Raw genomic sequence first — 21,478 nt, 5'->3', positions numbered from 1 at the left:
CCATTATTTCTTTGGGAGGGTGCTGCAGTACTAGTCTTTAGCCATGTGTAGTGCTGAACTTGCTACTGTTCTTTCTTATTTGGTAGTAACTTACACTTCAATCTTGTGAATACCGAAATGTAGTAAACTTTCTCAAAAGTCTAAACCTACACAAATGTGCAAGTTACCTTTGTGAATCAGGTCCACTAACTTTTGCTTACTCAGCAAGAAACATTTGTGTCTTTTTCAGTCCCACTTTGTGGTTGGAATTTTTCATTTCCACCACAGGGCTGCAGCAAGATATCATGTCTTAACCATATGTAAGATCATTTCCACACATCCAGGATCAATTCACTAGTACTCAGCAAAGTGTAGTATTGTAGTTGTCATAGAGGGATTTTATCGCAGATCAAATTTCATCTGTATCAAATATGCCTTGTGAACTTTCAAAAATGATTCATTCCTTTTCATAATGGTATTGAGGCAGGTGCACCACCTTTTGTTTGTTAGAATCACTTATCCTTAGTTTTAATTTGAAGTTTTTATATTTTGTAGGTGCTCCACAGGTGGCGTCTGAACGTCCTATGACGCCTAAAATAATCAAGAAGAAAGTGCTCCTAATGGAACATTAGTTGCATCCCTGCAGGCACACTGTCACCCTTCAGTGCGAAATGAGGGTTCTAGACACAGTTTGTTCAAAGATTCTCCATATTTTACTTCACAAGATATCAGTGCATATGTATTTCATTTTTCAATTGTTGCATTCATTTTCTAATTTCACTGTTATATGCGCGTCATTAATTGCGTCAACATCAAATGCATTTCGGGCATGATAAACTGCCCTTCATCAGGGTGCAAATACTGACAAAAATTCAAATAAAGCAAAATCAACATAAGAATGATATATCAAGAACCTCACATAAGATAATGCGACTTATGTAGCCTAGTGTTCTGTGTTCGTTTGTGAATAAATTCCATGTCACCACCTAACCAATAATAATCCCGTGAAATCCATAACAAACACTCTCTAATGTACCAAAAAGTTAAAACCGCAAAACATATAGCGATCAATTAGTGAGTCTTATTTCAACACCCTTTATGACCTTACCACCCGTGGGTACCGTTACAAACGTCAGCACACTCATATGCCGGTTTCACCGCGTTTTAATCATCCATGAATACGAGGGCTGTTATGAAACAAATGGTAAAAGACCGGGATAAAAATATCTGTTATCATGCTTTTTGTCGTATTGAGTTTTTCCATTAGTCTTATACTAATCAAACGAACCTGTTCTTGTTTCGTGTATCAAAACCTCCTCGTAGTTCCGACTAATGAAAGCTTCCAGTTTGCTTTAAGAAATAATCCCGGGCGCATTCTCATTGGACCAGGGTCCGATCGTATGACCAAACAAGCTAAACGACATACTTATTCCATCATAAGTTCCTCTCTATCGGCTGCCGAATAGATCGTCACCAATAACTACCGACTGATATAAAAATAAATGTAACTTAAAATAAAGATAAGTTTAGAACACCGTATTCCTCACACAGCGTACTGGGGATGCGAACCCTAAATAATGTGAACTAAGCAATCTAAAACAACTACGACACCGTGTTGTCGTGTATGTTGAGCTATCGTGAGTGTCAAGGTGATCATACATAAAATATAGGGCTAATCACAAGTATAATCATAGCATTAAATACACAATATACAAATATATAATTCATACAAATCATCATTTCGCAAGAATCATCTCTTGGATCAAGGGGCATTATACTGTTTATAGATAACATGATAGTTCTATACGGTCATTGAGACTTTGGGGTTTCTGGGAAGATAATTTCTGTATCCATTGATTTTCCCGTTGTAGAAGATATTTAGTATTGTTTCTCCCTTCTTTTTTATCCACAGTCTCCAGTATTAGAAATTTTAACTGAGATACATTTTGTTTTTCCTCTATGAAATGTGCGCCAATTGAAGACTTCATGTTTTTCGTGCGTATATTGGATTTGTGTTCTATGAGTCTCGTCTTTATCTTCCTTTCGGTCTTCCCAATATACAATTTCCCACAGGGACATTTAAGGGCGTAAATAACATTTGCAGTTTCACATGTTGCATTGACTTTGAGTTTTATCTCATGCCCTTTCATGGGATGATTGATCTTGTTACCCTTGATAATACGGTTACAATTTCCACAGTTCAAACAGGCTTTTGTGCCTTTATATACCTCAGCTTTTGGTGGTTTATTTTTCAATATTTCTCCAAAGTTGCGAGCTCTAGTGTAAGCAAACAAAGGTGGTCTTTCAAAAATTCCATTAAAATCTGAATATTGCCCAATTTTTAATGATGATTTTCCTGAAACGATCACTGAGGGCCAGATGTAGGTAGGAATCATTTACCGATTTTTAATTACCGAATTTGACCGATTCGGTAATTAAGAATCGGTAAATATGAAGGGTGGACATGTAGGTCCATCCAGATGTTTTTTTTACCGAATCGGTAAAAATCCGTATTTACAGATTCGGTAAATACCGACCGGTAATGGCCATTCATTCCTATGGGCTTTGAAGCCCATAGGAAAGAATGGCCATTACCGGTAAATACCGAATTCCACAAGGGTGCAGGGGGTGTCACTTTGACACCCTCTAGCACCCCCAAAACATGTTCGGGTGCCATATGGCAGGCATACTTGCCCTAGGGGCAGGTCTGCCTGTCATATGGCACAGGTGTGCATGCACACGCATGCACACCGGAATCGGTATTTTACCATCAAATAGAATTGATGGTAAAATACCGATTCTGTAAGGCTTGTGGGACTCTGAAGAGTCCCACCTACATCTCATAATTACCGAATCGGTAAAAATACCGATTCGGTATTTTACAGATTCTGTACATTTACCGATCGGTAAATTTACCGAATCTGTAAAATTCAGGGCCCTACATACCAATTCTGATTTACCGGTCGGTAACGGCCGAAAATACCGATTTTCGACCGTTACCGACCGACCTACATCGGGCCCCTGAGAGTAGAACATTTTGAAACTGCCACTATTCTCGACTCATCCGTTTTCTCCTTAGTTTTTAATAATTCTCTTCTCTCAATTACAGCCACTTGTTTCCTGGATTCATCAATAACATGTTCAGGGTATCCTCTGTTAGAAAATCTTATGGCCATTTCATCCATTCTGGATCCTAATATAGTTTCATTGGAAATAATTATTTTTAACTCTCGCCATTTGAGATAAAGGAAGATGTTTTTTGAGGCTTGGCTGGTGAAAACTTGAAAAATGGAGCATATTGTTCCTGTCAGTACTTTTCCTGAATATGTCAGTCTCAAATCCTTTGTCTGTTATAGTGACCTTAACATCTAGGAAGGTAACTTGTGTTTCTGAAATGTCCCATGTTAGTTGTATATGGTCATCTCTTTCATTAAACTCTATGAGTGCTTCATGTAATCTCTCTTTTGAATTTTTCCAGACAATGAATATATCGTCAATATACCTCACAAATAATTTCAGATTATCCTGCCATTCTGGTTTTGTGAGAATATTAGTCTCCTCGTAGACCTGCATGAATATATTGGCGTATTCAAGTTTAAGTAAAAAATCAAATTATCTCAGTCTTAGATGCCAACTTTTTTAGAGAATCAATGTCTTTTTGGGTGATGTTCGTCTTCCAATTTCTCCCAAATTTTAGTTTAGACAGGTCTTGTTTTACCAGCTTTTCAAATAAATCCAAAGTCTTATGGCTAGTAGGTGCCTGAAATGTACTGATCGGCCTTAACTTCAATTTGCGCATTAATTTAAAAAAGCTTACTTCCAGTTCTAAAGCATCAGTGTTTGTCGTCGGTACAAATGATGTTCCCGTCTGTAAAAGTTCTTTTTCATAAATGCTCAAATTATAATGACTGACATTTAGAACTAGTTAGTCTGTTGTTGTGTTTTCTTCCGTTCTTTGTCCTTTTTCGGTGCCGAAAAGACATTGATACTCTAAAAAAGTTGGCATCTAAGAATGAGATAATTTGCACTAAGGCGGATAAGGGCGGTGCCCTAGTTATCATGAACACCACAATGTATGAGGACAAAGTTAGAGAACACATAATGGACACCAACACGTACATGAGATTGGAAGGAAATCCGACCATGGAATATACGAGAGCCTTGAGAAACATCATTGATAAGGCCCATGAAATGGGGACAATTAACGACAAGACTAAGAACTTTTTGATTAAAACCAATCCTAAAAGTCCGGTATTTTATATGATACCCAAGATTCACAAAAACTTTTGGGATCCTCCTCTTCGACCGATTGTTTCAACCTGTGGGAGTTTGCATGAACCGATAGGGCAACTACTTGATAAGTATCTGCAGCCGACAGTCAATAATATGAAGACGTATGTAAAAGATACTACTGATTTTTTACTTAAACTTGAATCAATCACAATTGAATCTGGAGAAAAACTGATCTTATGCACAGCGGATGTTCGTTCACTTTATACATCGATACCTCATTTGTTAGGTACAGAGGCAGTGGAGAAAGCTTTGCTCAATACTGATCTAGAACTTCCTTTTCAGACATTCCTTATGGAATTGATGTTATTTACCCTGTATCAGAGCTACTTTCGGTACAAAGATGAATGGTACCAGCAATTAGTCGGAACGGCAATGGTCAATTCGGCGGCGCCAGTATACGCCAATATATTCATGCAGGACTACGAGGAGACTAATATTCTTACAAAACCAGAATGGCAGGATAATCTGAAATTATTTGTGAGGTATATTGACGATATATTCATTGTCTGGAAAAATTCAAAAGAGAGATTACATGAAGCACTCAAAGAGTTTAATGAAAGAGATGACCGTATACAACTAACATGGGACATTTCAGAAACACAAGTTACCTTCCTAGATGTTAAGGTCACTATAACAGACAAAGAATTTGAGACTGACATATTCAGGAAAAGTACTGACAGGAACAATATGCTCCATTTTGTTGCATCGCACCGGATCGTCGCATCGCATCGAGGTGCCATCTTGTCGCATCGTAACCAGAACGCAGTAAGAAAACGACGCATCACCTCCTCTCCGGTAAGGGACCAACGCATCTACTCCCCTGCCCTGCAGTAAGGAACCAACAATTCACCTCCACCTAAGCAAGGAACTGCGCATCACCTTCCCTGTGACCCTTTTGTTTGTTTTGTGTTACACATCCAAGGTACTTTGAGAGTAAAGTGTTGCATTTACCATTTACATCGAAATAAGCTATTTCTGCTATTTTATTATTTTCATATTCTTGATATTGTATTGTGGATTTTTGTTGTTTGTTCTTGTGTTAAGTCTAGTAAAGATTACTAATTTTTCTAAACTGGTGTGGTGTTCATTTGTAGTGTTTTCACTGTATTACTGTACTAGCAGCCCGTCCCGATGTTGTCCGGGTATGAAATAGAATGTGTGTAATAGGCAAGGGAAATTTATTTTAAAATCTTGCGGTAGAGAACATTTTTAGCATGAAGTGTCACAATAGTTAGGCATGTGTGTGCAGATACTGTGTGTACCTCGGAGTAAGAAGTATTAGCAGATGTCTCTAGTGTGTATGTACTCCATTTCCGTAGGTAAGCGTGTGTGAAAGTGCATTTAGTTGTAAATTTCGTGTCCCCGCAGGCATGCTGAATCGCGTCATCCCCCGCTTGAGGCCCGGCTCCAGTTTTGTTTGATGTTGTGCTTGTGGTGTAAAGTCGTTGATGCAGAGAGTTGAGTGGGTGACAGCGCGCGCTGGAGATGCTGCGCGTGTGGGAAAGTGCAGTCAGTTCAAAGGTTAGTGTCCCAGCAGGCGCGCTTAGTCGCGTCATCCGCCGCCTGAGCCCGACTCAAGCCCTGGTTGATGTTGTGCGCCTGGTGCCAATTCGTTTATGCAGAGAGTTGAGTGTGTGACAGCGCGCAGTAGGCGCTGCAGTTAGTGTCCCCGCAGGCATGGTCCTTTATGCAGAGAGTTGACTGGCTGGCAGTGCGCAGGATACTGTGTAGTTATTGTCCCCGCAGGCACGATCATTCGCGTCTGCCTAAGCCCCGGCAATTGCCGCGCCCATTGGCCACGCCCCTTGCTCCCGTGCAATTGCCGCACCCATTGGCCTTGGCCACGCCCCCGGCCCAACGCACACGTTTGTTTTCCACACGCCCTCAAGGCACGCTTTTTTTTTGGGATGTGCCGCCCGATTGTTGCCGGTTGTCACGCCCATTGGCCACACCCCTTGCTGCCGCGCAATTGCAATTGCCGCGCCCATTGGCCTTGTTCACGACCCCAGCACACACCCCCAGCACAACGTACACGTTTAATGAACGCTTTTTTTTTGTCGTCATGCCGCGCCCCGCCCACGCCCATGCCCACAAGGGACTACTTTGCTGGTAAGGTTCTTTTACCTTTCAAATGTATATGATGGGCATCTGTATAGCCTATGTACATCTGCTGAAACTGCCCTTTCCAATGCTGTATTGGGTGTTGTGATTGGTGCTGTGGTTCCTGAGATTACCCGCCTCAAAGGTTTGGGTTCTCTCTTTATAATATTAGTATAGAAGATGTGTTCACAAATGCTTTACACACTGCCTCTGAGATAGGCCTGTCTGCTTGTGTCTAGCTACCAAGGGGGTGAGCAGGGGTTATTTTAGGAGTGTATCCCCCTTTCCCTGAGTAGAAGCAAAGCTCCCTATTTGGACAAAGGTGCAAACCATTGCCAACTAGAGACCCCCATTTCTAACAATGACCCTCTACAATTTGAAGACAATTGTTCCCATTTATCACACATTGCCATCCAAGCAAAGAATGTGAAAACTTCATGTATTGGGAGGGAAACTGCTTCCAGTCATCATTTGTATGATGCATGCTTGAGTTTGTTTTGTACTTAGACTTCTGTTTGCCTATGCTCTTGTTATGCTTTTTTGTATGTCTTTTGCTTTTTTTATACAGCATTCTGTACTTACACAATACTCGCTAAAGCTCGTTGGTGCATGGAAATCGTCCTGTTTTCTGTCCTACTCACTCTCAGTCCTATCCTCGTTCATTGCTGTTTATAAAGATATTTGCTGCAGCCTATGTAAAATAAAACTGAATAAAATAAATGCCCCAGACGAGCTGGCAGCTTGTCTGACTGCCATGGAGCCTTGTCGGAGCCCTTGCAGGGCTCGCAGCCTGACTGACATTAGGAAGAGTCATCAATGCTGTCCTATGATGCATCTGCCTGGATGCTGGAACATTAGCCAGCCACTGTTCAGAGCGGCACCTATTCACTTGGTAAACAAAGAACGCAGACTTTCTGCTTCATTGTATAGTCATTGCAATCTTACAAGACCAAAGTTTGTTTTTGAGCTGACCCATTAAAGAAATGTAAAGGGGCTTGCTTCGTGGCGCTATGCATATTCAAGACCTATAAGCATGCTACACGTGCACCGAAAATACAGCAAGTCTCACCACTCCCATCCACGGCGGACAGACCACTTCCCTTATTGACAAGGAAGACATGGCATGGCATAAGGCCGTTTTTGTTGACACATAATGACTTCTGCTCACGTGACTTGTGTTGGTTTGGGCTTGCGGTGGAATGATACTTGTGCCCTTCAAGGGTCCGCATTTGAGACGCCATTTTGGAAGACCCACAAAGTGCAAGGTTTCTCTTCCCGCTTTTGTATGTGCTGATTATGCGGTTTGGTTGCTGCATCCTGACACAGTAGATCCCCAGTCTCTGAAATCCTGTAAGGACGGCCTGGGCCCACATGGGAAACTCTGTCATTACTGCCTGTAAAGATGTCTCCAATACAAACACCTCCTTAACTTGAGCAGCGGTTACGACATCATTAACTAGCCGCAATTCACAACTTTCATCATTTGTAGAGACACTCCTGTAAAAGTTTAATGAGTGCTTTTTCTAATGGCCTCAAACTTTCGCAAAGCTTCAACACTTAATTAAAAACGCTTTAATGAAGCTGCTTTCACTTTATCAATGCTTGACAGCTCTCGCTCCTCACTTCTGCATAGGTTACAATTTCCTGGTACTGGAGCACTGCTACGGTTCAGTCTGAACGCTATTTTTCATACCACTAAAACCACTGTCCATATTTCAATTACAACATTACAGAATATGTAAATGTACCATTGGGGAATTTAAGAGGGGGGGAGCTCATTCCACCAAATTTCTAGGGATAATATGGGTTCAAAACCATCAGACGCCACTTAAGGGGATGCCTATGACTTGCACCACCCCTGGAGGTAGTGATAACAAAAGCATATTGGACAAAAAGATGTTTTGGATGTGACCATGACAATAATTCAAACATCACTTTTAATTTTTCTTGAATATAAGTCCTCAGTATGATGGCTATTGCCAGGTGAGGGTCCCGTGCTTACTGGTATTAGACTCACCTCACTGAGGAGTCCTAAAAGGCCAGTTCAAGCTGGACTGTTCCTATAGGAGCAAGACCAAAACTGATTTGCATAAGGCTGCGCTCAGTCTTGAGAGGCATAGTGGGCAAAAATGATGGATTGGAATGTGACACAGGTAATTACCAATGGCTGAGATTAATACAAAAAACACAAGATGATGGACGGAATGTTGCACAATGGCAAAACATTCACCCCCAGTCACAGATCTGGGTTTAATCCATCGTTATTTTGCTCACCAAGCCACCCAGTTCAGACAGAGCCATAGGCAAATCAGTCTTGACCCCGTTCCTCATGGGAACAGTTCAGCCGGAACTGCCAAGCCATGTCTTCCCTGGACCAGAATCAAGCATCCTAGGACCGGTTTCCGGCAATCAGCCGTCTTCAGTTTCCAGTCCAAGGCGACCTGGCTTGGCAGTTCGGGCTGGACTGTTCCCATGGGGCACAGGGTCAAGACTGATTTGCATATGGCTGGGTTCAAACTGGAATGGCGTGGTGAGCAAAAAAAACGATGGATTTAGGCCCAGATCTCTGTACTGGGGAGAATGTATGACATTGTTCTGCATTCTGTCCATCAACTGTTGTTTTTGCATGAGATTAATACAAGCCATCACTTTTTTCCATCATGAGTTCCATCAGCCATGACCAGCCTATTCAATAGTGCTGGATGGGCTTGACATCAAAGCCTGAGAACAGGCCCAGCAAAATCCGGGATAACTTAAGTGTCCCCAAACAAGTATCAGGAGAAATGTGTGCTGGATGTAACCAGTGCAATTTCTGTTCCTTGTTCAGTGTCAAAACCTGATTGATTATTCATTAATTCTTGTGAATCTTCAAATTATTATTCACCAGCAATACTACCACTATATTTTGACATTTTTATGATTTGTGCTAAAATAGGAATACTACATATAAACTCTGCAAACCGCTGCCCACCTGGGCACCGTAAGAGCCAAACCCAGCCATGTGTAGAGAGCCTCAGGAAGGGATTAAGTGTGGAGCAAATCCAAAAGCCTGGCTCCCCTCATAATGTAGAACAGCAACCATCCCCTCAGTCCTGCTGGGTGGTACAATTAATTCCCCACCCATTCAGTGAGGGGAGCCCTTCTTCAGCCAGTCTTTGACCAAAAAATGAAAAAATTCTAAGTAAACAGGATCCTCCTTACATTTCTTAAAATGCTTCTCACAGACCTCGCTATACTGCACTCCAAAAGCATCCTCTTGCTCTTCCATAAGTTAACTTCTTTCTTGCTCTTCGAAAACCGACAGCATAAAATGACAATCTGTGGTCCTTTCATGCACCCCAAGAAATGTGCACCGGTTATACACACCATGCACGTCAACAGAGGTGTGTTGCACCAGAAAGTTTGTTTGGTCTTATAACAGGAGGCCAAGTTAGTAACCCCAAACAGTTTAATGACAACATTTCCACAAAGTTCCTGGACTTTCAGCGTGACTGCTTCTCTGAGTATGAAAGGCACATTTCTAACCTTGAAAATGCTGCATTGGTACCCATGATCGGAAATATCCATTCACACCACCTAATCTCTCTAAAACCTCTGCTGTAGGCATCACCACTGACTTGAAAATATGTTCCCCACTACTGGGTGTAGTATGATTTGTAATGTCACTTGTTGACCCAATACCCATGTGACTCCTCCCTTTTTGCTTCATAGATCTTAGTGATAGCCACCCTTGATTTATACTTTTAATCAGCATCAACGTATCCTAGAACCTCAACCAATGAGTAGAAGTGCTCACCCTGCACCCTAAGAGGTTGTTCATTAAACACAATGTGTGTGAAAAGGTGGTGTTTTCTTTTCCCCACTCACAATGAAAGCCAACATCCATGGTTCTCTAACCCCCTCACCCGCCGTAGCAATTTTGATTGCTTCTTTCACAGTGCCCTCTATCATCAGACACACCATCCCTAGCTTATACACATGTAGCACTGTACAGTGTACAGTAGACACTCTTTCACATTCACTAAGTGCTGTGCACTATCACAATAGTAAGACGATGTTGATGACTGGCCTACACCCTTGCAATACTTATGGGACTTATTTCAATACAGGTTCTCCTGGAATGGGCAGGGTCAATATGAGAGATTGAAGACATTAGACCATATTGTGGAGAAGCGTGGCTCAATGGTTAGAGCGGCAGACCCTGATGCAGAGGTCTGGCCGGGACCAGGGTTCAATTCTTGCCTCGGTGGCTCTTGGACTCAATCTCCCCGGACCTGATAATTCTCACCTCGGTGCTTAGTCTAATCATGGGTCCCACTCTGTGACTAGGCAATAGCCTGCTTAATCTCCACAATGGCCCCAGCAGCGCTTGGGTGCCTGGCTTCACCTTGGAGGTGCCCAGGAGTGGACATTTCACATGGAAAAGCCAGGAAGGGTTCCACAGCGGTATGAGTGCAGCGCCGGGATGCCCCGTCGCGTGGGCGGCCGTGCGCTTTACAAATACAACATTTACATTTATTTACTAACAGGACAATAGATATGAGCACAGTGAGAACCATTTCAAACACAAAAAAATTCAACAGTAGAAAAAACTTTTGTGCGTATCTATCACCTGAAAACAACGCACACATTCACTGTCTCTTTGACTTACACATGAGCTTGTACAGAAAACCCCAGCACATATCTTGTCCCATTGATGAGTCAGAACATAAATTGGCGGGAAAAGGTACCCACAACTCCTAGAGTAGAAAAGGAGTCACTTTAACTCATTTTAATTTACGCACTCGCCCAATTTTGCATCTGAATTCTAACACAGGATTGAAATTGACCTTTTTGCTCAGAAAAACACTGCACCAGCATATGGCTATTAATCTTAGTTTAATCAGCTTCAGTTATACAGTCCCTATATTGACGGTGCAAGTGGCTTTATGCTATTTGGATTAACACTAACGTCCCAATATAGGTGCCAATTCACAAATGCGTTTATGAGTACGGAAAGTAGTACTACAGAAGTACTCTTTGACATACTTTTACATGCCCTGATGAATTCCCTGAAACGTCAAATTTACTATTAATATAAATGCCAGTTCACCCACACAACAAGAATGGCTACCTCGCCTTGCTCTACTGGAGCTGGGCCATGGATCCACTTTTCAAATCTTGCGTAGGAGCCACTCCTTAATTTGAATGTTGAAAATTGTATTCTTGAGAACTGAATAGGCAGTGTTTTTACATGATTTTTCTCCATTTTTTTTGTCATTTTTGCGAAATATCTTCTTATAGAATTTTGACAAATGGTTCAGTTAAATATTCCACTTGTATACGCATACAGGATAGCTATACGCTATGTTTAAGCTATGTTCTTTATTATAATATTAAGATTTTAATTGTATGGGGTAAATATCAATCCTTATGCAATTGGCAGTTTACACAGGGATTGGAATCACTGCATTTCGTCAATTTTCTTCCGACATATCTCGGAAGGTCAAACCTGCCGAATTTTCCTGGGGGGAAATGTGTGGAAAACATGAATTTGGTGTGATAAACACCGACTACGCATGTTCTATCCCATTTGCCATGTGAAAACTCTGAAACATAAGTATTACCACATTCAGTAAATACCCCCAGGCTATAACTATTTTCTGGGGGCAGTAAATACTCTCTACCAGCCCATTCTTAATCATGGCCTTAGCAGGTATGGAAGCTCACTGGACTAATGCACCAACTCAAGAGATCTCTGTGTAACACTTCACTACTACTGTCTGTAAATATTGTGACCTATTTGGGATTTTATTTAAAGCATGTACAAGATTGTTCCGCGTTTGGACATGATGTGACGCATTAATGAACATATTTTATGCAGCACAGTCTTATTTTTTTTAACTGCTCGTGAAACTCGACAAAATTCCAGTACAGCCATGGTCTCATTAATAAGAAGTAAGCTCTGATTGCGCAGCATCGAATATATGGTGAAGATCGGTGCTTCGATTTCATAAAGTCATTATAGAACATCAAAAGGTCCCTTATTAAACTCAGCAAGAATCCATACAATCAAAAAGTACCTTAATGGTAATATCCTTTAGCTCCCACTGCTCCTTGATCCCCTGGGGCAACGCTAAACTCTGCTGCCCAGTTTGGCCTCTCAGAAGCTGACTCTGGGGGACTGCACTTTGAAAAGCAAGTGTTAAAATGCATCGAGACACAACGGATTTGCCTAATATGATATTCATCATGGCATAGACACTTAATCAAAATTGCATTTTGCAGAGTGACTGGTGGTGAAAATCATGCACAGTTTGTGTATTGTTCATGAATCAATCCAAGTTCCATTTAAAATGACTCGCATTAGGAAAACCTAATAGCTCTTTAGCAGATTATTTAAATGACTTGGCTAAATAATTTCTATCCACAAAGCAGGGCCGAAGTAAGCTGTCGCAGGACTCCCTCAAAAAGCAGAGAAACTTTCTTGATTGAACTCTTTTGTTGCTGGATTATACATGAATTTCAAAGAGGGCACTTTATAATTGCTCACTCAGCAGAAAAACCATCCACCTTTATAGAGGAAATGGATACTGATGTTAGGATTACAGAACGTGTAAGGACCAGGGATGTGTTGCACTCTGTCCTGATCACTGTTGAAGTTTTAATAGCTTGTTCTGTAGCCCTGGGTCCTGGAACCCAAGTGGGAAAAGAGACGTGTTTTCAAATCACATTTATATTCTAGCCTCAGAAAGATGTCCCTGAACAAGCACTTGTGACCAAGATAAAGACTCAGCATGGCGCCGTCGCGCAGCTTGCTGGAAGGTTAGCGCTGTTGGTTAAATTGTTTTATCCCACCTCTCCTGAACATATTTTGCTGCTACATTGATTTTACGTATTTGTATGTCTTTTAGGGTTCTTACATTTGTGATTTTATTTTATGACTACTGTGCTGCCCACCGTTGGTTTTTAAAACTTGCCCTCTTGCCTGGCACTGCAACTGCGTTTCTCTCCCCGGTTCACCACAGCTCTAAGGGGCTGATTGAGTGGAGGGAGGGAAGGCGGATATAACTTCCCTTCTCTCGCTCTCCTCTTCCGGAACCTAGCTGTGGTTGGCGTTCTACTTGTTGGGCTCTGCTGTGATCGGCCGGGCTCTTCCGCCTCCTCCACAATAAAGACTCAGCATGGCGCCATCGCGCAGTGGACGTGTACAGCGGGTGCACCGCCGGCGTGCCAATGGCAAGCCCGGCTGCGCCCATTCGCACCTGGACTGCGCCAAGTGCCAGGACCCCTGGTCCTCGTTGGTTAGGAGCGCAGAGAGATGGATTGTCCTAAACCAGTAAGCAACTAAGGGCTATCAATAATGGTGGAAATTGGTGCAAACAGGTTTGTGCCCACCTAAATCCAGCAAATCTCCCTAACAGAGTCACTGTTTTGTGTACTACCTGTGTGTTTAGATTGGGGGCCCATGATAGGGTACAGACTAACCAGGCGGAAACTGTACTTAGTAACACACACAAAAAAAAAGTTTAGTTTAGTTTAAAGGAGTTTGTAGAGCGCTTGGTAACACCTCCCGGTGTGTCCCCGCGCTATGGAGCGAGAGTGCAACAACAAAGAACAGAAACCAATCACACAGCAAAGAGGCAGGTTTTCAACTTCTTCCTAAACATCATTTCATTACTCTCCAACCTGGTATCTAGAGGCAGGAGGTTCCATTGCTTGGCAGCTAAGGTGCGGAAAGATCTGCCTCCCATTTTGGCGTTTTTGGGGCATGTAGTTTTAAGCAGACCCATTCCTTTGGATCTAAGAGATCTGTTAGGTTCATATACAGACACCAAATCAGACATATATGCCGGTGCTCTGTGATGAATTATTTTATGGCACCAAAGCATAGCTTTAAAAACAATCCTCTTACTGATCGGTAGCCAGTGGAGGGCTGCTAGAGAGGGGCGTGAAGGAGCTCGGCGGGGAAGCCTTAGCACCAGGCGAGCTGCCGAGTTTTGTAAAACCTGTAGCTTTTTTATGTTTTTCACTGATGTCCCCATGAGCAGCACGTTTCCGTAATCAATACGGGACGTTATCAGTGCCTGCGTCATGGTACGCCTGGAGTTAATGGGTAGCAGGTCGAGGGTGCGGTTGAGGGTTTTCATTACCCCAAAACATTTACCAACAGTCTTCTTTACGTGACTGTCAAAGGACAGTTTATTGTCCACCCATACACCTAGATTCTTCGCCTCTCGTGCAGGGGAGGGCAGAGGACCCAGACAGCTAGGCCACCACTCTGACGTCCATTTGACCTCAGTGCCTCCAATAATGAGGACCTCTGTTTTTGTCCCATTGAGTTTCAAACAGTGTTCATTCATCCACATAGCCAGTTTGGACATGCAGGCATTGAAGTTATCAGCTTCCTTAGAAGGGGCTTGAGTCAGAGATATGAGGAGTTGCGTGTCGTCGGCGTAGGAGACAAGCTCCACGCCGAACGACTGCACTACCTCTGCCAGAGGGGCCATGTAGAGATTGAACAGGGTGGGACTCAGGGCAGAGCCCTGAGGAACCCCCTGTTCAAGCATCACCCTATCGGAAAGGAAAGTCCCTCTTTGAACCTGGAAGCTCCTATTAATCAAGAAAGATTTCAGCCACCCCAGTGCCTTGTTGGTAACTCCCGCTTTATTTAGACACTGTAGCAAGATGGAGTGTGCTACAGTGTCAAAAGCGGCACTGAGATCAAGCATGATGAGGGCCATTGTCTTTCCCTCATCTGCTCCCTCACGTAAGGTTTCAGTGGCCCTCAGGAGAGCTGTCTCCGTAGAGAAGCCTGTTCTAAAGCCCGACTGAGATTTATGGAAAACATTATGGGTCTCAAGATGTTCCATGAGTTGACTGTTAGCGATTTTCTCTGCTAACTTGGCCACATAGGGTAGCAGGGATATAGGTCGTAGGTTATCCATTATGTCCATACTGATGTTCGGTTTTTTCTTGATGGGTAATACTATTGCCTGTTTCCATTCCTCCGGAAGGCAGGAGGTTGTAAAGGAGGTTTGTAGTAAGTGCCTGAGATGGGGTTCTAGTACAGGAAAAGCTTCAGCTAAAATTTTCGGGGGTGCCGGGTCCCGGGGAGAGCCCGATTTGATTTTGTTGCTCATTTTGGACAGAATTTCATAAGAGGGAACTACAAAAGAATTGAGACATACAGGTGTATTTACAAATTTATCATTTTCAATGAAGCCCGTAGCCGAATCTATCGGTTTAGAGAAACTAGTATAGATTTTGTTAATTTTGCCTGCAAAATACTGTGCAATATTATTGCAAGCTTCCACTGAATCATTTTGAGCGGGGGAGGTCACGTCCACTATGGATATCTCTTTGTATATCTGAAACAGTTCCTTGGAGGAATTGCCTGCTTCCATAATACGGGTGTGATAATGCTCTGCTTTGGCCAGACGAACTGATTTATAATATACTCTCTGTGCTGTTTTATGTTGTATTTTAATATCTGCACAGAAGTTCTGTCGCCAAGCTCTCTCAAGTTTCTTACAAGCCGTTTTCATAGCCTGCAGTTCTTGGCTAAACCAAGGAGCAGTTTTCTTCGGCCTCCTGGCATTGGACAGGGAACGGCTGGGGGCTGTGGTATCCAGGGCCTTAGTGACGATATTATTTAAATTATCATTAGCTGCCTCACAGTCGACCCCTTTCGGAGGGCCTTCGTCATGCACAATTTGATTGAACGAATCTAGAGAGAAGTTCTTCCATTTTCTGCGTTTGTATCGCAGGGATTGATGACGAAAAAGCTCCGTCCTGTCAAGTTGGACTTTGATAGGAATAATAAAATGATCCGACCAAGGTATGGGTATAGGAGCAGAGGTGTGCACTCCCTGCCAGTTTCCAAAGACGGGGTCTAGTAAGTGTCCTAATTGATGAGAAGGTTCTTTATTTTTTAGATCGAGCTGAACAGATTGCAATTCCATTCGGATATCATCAGCGTCTTTATCTAAATGATCTTCGAAATGAGCATTGAGATCTCCTAGCACTAACAGTCTGGATTTCCTCAGGGCTAGATGAGTGACCACCTCCATTAGAGTCGATGTAAACTCATATAGTCTGCCTGGTGGTCGGTATATCAAAATGCCAGAGATCGAATGATTGGGACCAGTGTTAATTGTGAAGATACCGGCTTCACTATGATCAACCTGAGTAAGTAAGTAAAAGGACAAGGTTTATTCTGCCCTGATCAATGCACGCTCTCTCCCAAAGCATAAATACGAAATAGTGAAATTCTTAGATAATCATCATCTTGATCTCCTATTTATCACAGAAACGTGGGATGACCCCTCAGCAGGCCCAGATTTCCTGACGGCTTTGCTGCATACAGATGCGACAGAGTAAAGAAGAGAGGGGGAGGTCTGGCTCTCATATACCGAGATGACTTTTCAGTCAAGAAAGAGACGATTCCCTCCATGGTATGTGAGGCATTTAATATTAATATAATGCTGAATAATTATCAATCATTTAAGGGGACCCTCTTATACCGTCCACCGGGCCCCAAGGGAGATTTTCTATCAGCAAAAGGAAACCTACTGGAACTCGCTGCTGGTGAATTTAACTTCACTATTCTTTGGGGACTTTAATTTTCATCTGGAAGCCCCCGAAGATAAGGATTCTATAGCCCTTACCTCGGAGCTAGAGATGTTAGGACTCTCGCAAAGAGTTACGAGTCCTGCTCACTCAGCTGGGCACATACTGGATGGTCTTTTCACGAATAATGAGCAGATCTCTGTAAATGAGATCCTCCCTTTAACATGGTCTTATCACTTTGCAGTATTATTTGATATTAGGATACTGGATCCTACCTCCTTACACACCAGCTCAATTACCCCTAAACAGTTTAAGGCTTGTAGTGGCACAGATCAGGCCCTTTTTAAACAACATCTAATTGACACCCAGCCTGAAGATGTTCCAAACCCAGAATTGTCCTCCACAAATTACAGGGAATGGCTCCAAAATGCTTTTACTAGACTAGTACAGTATAAAACTGTCTCGAAATACAGGAAGGCTCCCTTTGCTCCTTGGTTCCCTGAGGTACAGAGATTGAAAAAACAACGCTGTAGGAAACAAGAAAGGCGCTGGCAACAAAAATATGACAACAAGGAAAAATCTCACTACAAGATGGCACTGACAAATTATAAACGTCTTATAATTACAGAAAAAGTAATTACTACACCAGGAACATAGAAACGTCACAAGACTCCTCTAAACAGTTGTTTCAGGTAGTTTCTAAGCTGGCAGGGCTTGTGGATAGCTCCACTAAGTTGGCATCCCTATCACTCTGCGATTCGTTAGCCAGCTGCTTTCAGGACAAGGTGGGGCAAATTTACTCTAACTTCACTGCCCCTGCGGTGGGCTGGAATCAGCTGGTCGGAAATAGCAAGATTAGGGACAGCCCCAACTTCATGAAATTTAGGCCACTTTCAGTGGAACAGATCTCTAATCTGGTTAACATGGTTAAATGAGCCTCTACGTTTGATCCCTCCCCTCCTTCAGGCCTGAAACTGATCCCAGACCTAATAGGTACCAACCTGGTCAGGATCTGCAACTCTATGTTCTGCTCAGGCACATATCCCTCCCTATGGAAAAAGGCCTCTATTCTGCCACTGTTAAAAAGATCCAATTTTGATCCAGGAGAGACCAAAAACTGTCAGCCAATTGCACGTCTCCCTTTCCCAGGTAAAATCATTGAAAAGGTTATGAATATTCAGCTGGCTCAATTTATTGAGGAGACTAAGTTGCTGGACGATACACAGTTTGCTTCAGGAAAGGCCATAGCACTGACACCGCACTCATTAAAGTGTCTGATGAAATTAGGTTTGTGCCTGATAAAGGAGGTCCCGCAGTACTGATGCTACTGGATCTATTGGCAGCATTTGACACAGTAATCGGGCTACGCTGATCAATCGTGTCTCAGCCACAGGCATTGGCATAAGGCCAAAGCCCTTCTGTCCTCAGTTCTATCCCATTGCACCCAGTCAGTTAGTTACAGTGACTTCAACTCACCAGTTTTCGCATTCCCATGTGGAGTTCCACAAGGATTGTCGCTAAGTCCGACTTCGTTCAACATCTACGTGACTGACTTAGCATGAGTAATTAAATCATTCGGGGTGGGTCTCATGTCATATGCGGATGATACACAACTGGTGCTCGCCGTGCATAAATATGGAGACACAGTCTCAGCCAGCTTTCATGATGGCATGTTGGCCTTTAGTACCGGCATGTCAAACCACTGTCTTAAATTAAACTCAGCCAAGACAGAAGTAATTGTCTTTGGAAACCATGCCACAGGATGGTCTCCGGCCTGGTGGCCTGATAATTTGGAATAACAACCAATCCCAGTCAAAAAGGCCAGAAATTTGGGTGTCATTTTTGACGATAGATTATCTTTCATACATCATGCTAACGCAGTGGTCTCCTCATACTTTTATGTTTTCAGAATGATAAATAAAATATTACCTTTCGTCCCAGCTAGTACCGGGAGAAAGTAAATCTGTGCTCTGGTCATGTGTAAGGTTGACTACTGAAATAGCCTTTTAATTAAAACCCAAGAAAGGGTTCTTGGTAGGCTGCAATTGGTACAGAATGCAGCCGCTAGGATACTGTTGGGTAACCCCAAGTTCAAGCCCATCTTTAATGTGGCGCGACAGCTCTATAGGCTGCCCATAAGAAGCAGAATGAAATTTAAGGCTCTCTGTAAGGAAATTCACAATGCAGGACTGGAATGCTTGAAAAACGCTTTCCTGGCTTACACGCCCTGCAGATCACTTCGCTCAGCAGATGTCAATCTTCTGATCGTCCTTTGAACCAAGAAAGCCAATTGGGGAGACAGAAGCTTCATAGTTGCCACTTCCAACCTGTGAAATTCTCTTCCCTTGCAGATTAAGGCTAGTCCCATGCTGCTATAATTGAGAAAACAAATAAAAACTTGGCTGTTCAAGCAATAGGCTTTCTCACTAGCTCTCTGCTTACCCCCCCCAGCAAATAGCGCCTAGATAACTACGGGTATTTGTGTGCTTGACAAGTTGTTAAAATAAAAAAATAAAAAATAAGATCACACAGAGTGTCAGCAGCAAAACTGAGACTATAACTTCAATATACTGTGCTGAACTAACCCTGCCCGGTAAACATGGAAAGTCACCTACTGCCTCATCATTCAATGAAGCACAGCTTATGCATGGGTGGATGGAGTATGTGTGAATGGACAAATAACAATTCCGATGGGCAAATTAGAATATTGCATAGTACACCTAACAGAGATAATCGAGCTGTGCTACCTTTTAATGCATGAACAAAGTTTCTTAGTTCTGTTCTGTGTGTGAGGAGACCATGGTCCTGATTTAGATTTCGGACTGGTTACTCCGTTACAGCAGTGATGGATATCCCGTCCGCCAAAATATAAATACTATAATTAGGCTGTGGGATTTTAGGTTTAAACCTATAATAACTGATAGAACCCCACTGATAAATATAGCCTCACCGGTGAAAACATAAAAACACTGAAAAAAAACTGCACAACCACAAACTAAATGCCATTCAAAGAAAGGAAAAAGAGAGTGAAAGAGTCATTATTTTCTTCCAGAATGTGTCAATACAATGTACCTTTGTTATACAAGCTAGCAGTAAGGAAGACTGGCTAACATTATTCTGCTTGAGTTTTGTTCTTTAGGGATGCCACTAAAATATTGTTTCTTCTTCCTTTTACTTTTTTCAGTGTTGTGCCCTTTGGTCTAAAGATGCAGGGTTTAGTTTCATGTTTTAGGTCTAGTTTAATTGTTTTATAAACTATAGAGAATCAGAAAATATCAAACTCATATTAGATATTTTGGCTGCCTTTGATTCTTTCACTGATAGGTAAAATGGCTGGTTTCCTAAAAATCTTTCCTAATATGTGTCATCACATTTACCCACAGAGAATCAGTAAAAACCTTTAATACATCAGACCATAGTTTCTAGTGGGTCGGTATTGATAGTAGGTGAATTGCCAACACCTCAGGCTTTAAACATTCAATGCAAGGTATAGTGAAAAGTATATATATCACCAAGCATCTGGGATAGTGATGAAAACATGACACCAGACTTTTGGAAAGCATTGAACTCAGTGTCACTTGTAATGCTCTGCAAAAAAGGTTCTTTCCAAGTTCAACAAAGATTGGAGTGATATTGTTTGTATTTGCAGTGATTCAGCTACGTATATAAAAAAGTTGTGTGATGACCTGTCAAAATTGTTACCCGAGTTGAAGTGATTCCCTGTAGGAGATCCTTGCCACTTGTTAGATGGTATGCTGAAAGCATCTTTACCATCTTCAGAGTTAATGAGGGATTCTATTGACTTTTTAGTCCATTCTGGTGCACTGTTTTCTTATGCACAGGAAATAAAACGCAAATATTTATCATTTCATGCTTTATGTGGCATCAAAGAAAGAGTCATCCCAACTGTGTCCCTTAGCTGATGGTTCCCAGCCCATGGGGCTATGAATGCTGAGAGGGCCTTCTCACAGAAGATTACATGGGAAGGAAAGAGCAAGCGCACATGACTCAAAGACTGAAGAAGTATTGTATGGTGTACTACAATAAGATTAATTAGCAAAAATCTATTTGGACCTCATATACACTATAAGTACACTGTCTATATACCATGTTCTTTCAGTGCAGAAAGCAAGCAATAATATAAGCAAAACGTTCCATAAACACCGGAAAAACACTTTTTCGGTTGTTTTTAGTGGCGCGAAAATGTGTAACCATTGATAACAACTGTTTTTTACGATATTGAAAACACTGAAAAAACCCCACCAGAATTTACCAAAAATAGAAACTGAAAACAGGAAAGCCTAACTATAATATCCTCTGGAATTTATATTTAGGTGGATGGAATATCTGTCACTGTTGTGATGGAGTAACCTATCCGCCGAAATCTAAATCAGGCTCCATGTCTGGACAGCGCAAAGTAGGAAAGGGTCTCGGCCAAGGGGACGCCACAAGACACAGGAAGGAACTTCAGGACAAAATCCAGGGTGTCACCAAGCCTGTCATACACCGCCAGGCACATGTGGAAGATTGAAGTGCATCTCTGGCCTTATATATG

The sequence above is a fragment of the Lissotriton helveticus genome, chromosome 2_1, assembly GCF_964261635.1.
Source record: "Lissotriton helveticus chromosome 2_1, aLisHel1.1, whole genome shotgun sequence".
NCBI lineage: Eukaryota > Metazoa > Chordata > Amphibia > Caudata > Salamandridae > Lissotriton > Lissotriton helveticus.
This window is presented reverse-complemented; position numbering follows the sequence as displayed.